The following is a 1,926-nucleotide window of genomic DNA, read 5'->3' as shown; positions in this document are numbered from 1 at the left end:
CACCTTGTTGTCTCAGATTCTCCAGCATCTGCAGTTCCTACTATCTCTGAAACCCATCTTTAATAGTGCAGGTTGAGAAGTGTAAACTCTGTTTACTGGAAAAGATCAAACGGGATTATTAACAGTTTAGACTACAACTTGCAGTTATTGATAACTATGTATAACAGCCCTCTCCTAGCATGCTTCCTGTTTGATTGTACATAACAGTTCATTGTGTGGTTTACATCCTGGAGCTTGGCTCATTAGTATATCAAGCACTTAAAGCAACACAGCTCTTCAAACACTGACACTCCCAAGTTTCTTACAGAAATCAGAGGATGGCCTAAACCAATTTGTTTGTCGCAATCTGGCTCCCTTGACAAAGGAATAAGAATGAGAGGAATCTCAGCTGGGATTGCACTACTTTCTGATGCTCCTAACTGACCTTATTGCAAGTGTTCCGCTTAAACAACAACAAATTTGCAGTTTTATAGTGAGCTTTAACGTGGAAAAATATTGCAAGTCATATCAGAGAGGTATGCATTTGACAGAGGCCTCAACAAAACAGGAAATCTTAGGAGCTATGAGCAAAAGCACAAAGAGTTAGGTTTTATATGGGAACAGTAAAGTTGCAGGGACTTGGATAGGGAATTCCAGGAGTGGGACCAAATCACCTGATGGCCTGACTTCCAATGGTGAGCCAAAGAAGTGGGTGGTAACATATTCTAGAGGGACGATGAAATTAAAGAGGAGCGCGTGTGGAAATTTTAGGGAGCAGAAATTCATCTTGGGCAGTGGTGTAAAAGGGCAATTTTGGATCAGTTGCCCCTTGTACATGAGTTTGACATTGAGTTTCATTCACTGCAATGAGGTTGAATTTCAGGCATTACTCAATCCAATGTTGTCTCATCGGGGCCTTTGCCTCAGCTTAATTCCTGCCCAGGATCTTTTAATCTTGTCATTGGAAGTTCAGCAGAGTACAATGTTAGTCTACTAAATGATCACTTTGCAACATGGAAAACACCTGATTTTCCTTCCAGATGTGGGTTGTGTCTGGAGAACATATGCTGTGTTATCAAATACCAGCGCAGAGGAATCCTAAGAGACAGGCCTGTCATCGGTGGTTGTGGCAAGATTGTTTTGAGGTGAGGTAACACGTGACAGTAGTGGTACCAGTCATGATCTATAAAGGTGCAATATGAGCCCTGTGACAGTACTGATACTTAAAGTTAAAATGACTATTGTAAGTTAATGTTGGTAACCTGGAGTAAGATCCATATCTCAGCTGGCAGAAACTGAAGGTTTAATTGCACGCTGCACCCTTCAGACGTACCATCCAAATCCTATAGCACTGCTCTGTACCTGTTGGTCAATATTCTTCTTCCTCTATCCTCATTTAGAGTCATAGAGTCATTGAGTTGCACAACACTATAACAGGCCCTTCAGTCCAAATCATCCATGATGACGAGTATGCTAAATTAATCTAGTCCCACTTGCCAATATTTGGTCAACATCCCTCTAAACTCTTCCTGTTCATATACTCAACCAGATGCCTTTCAAATGTTGCAATTGTATCAGCCTTTGCTACTTTCTCAGGCAGCTCATTCTCCACTCTCTGCAAGAAAAAGTTTCCTCTTAAGTCTCTTTTATATCTTTCTCCTCTCACTTTAACCCTATGCTGTCTAGTTTTGGACCCCCCTACCCGGGAAGAAAGACTTGGGCTATTCATCCTAACCATGGCCCTCACAATTTTATAAACCTCTATAAAGGTCATCCCTCAGCCTCTGACACTCCAGTAAAAAAATGGTCCAGCCTATTCAGCATCTCCCTGTAGTTCAAACTCTCCAGCACTGGTAACATCTTTGTAAATCTTTTCTGTACCCTCTCAAGTTTAATAACATCTTTCCTATAGTAGGGAGACCAGAATTGAGCACAGTATTCCAAAAG

Source organism: Rhincodon typus, chromosome 12 (assembly GCF_021869965.1).
Source record: "Rhincodon typus isolate 14 chromosome 12, sRhiTyp1.1, whole genome shotgun sequence".
Classification (NCBI taxonomy): Eukaryota; Metazoa; Chordata; class Chondrichthyes; order Orectolobiformes; family Rhincodontidae; genus Rhincodon; species Rhincodon typus.
Note: the sequence above shows the minus strand (reverse complement) of the source record.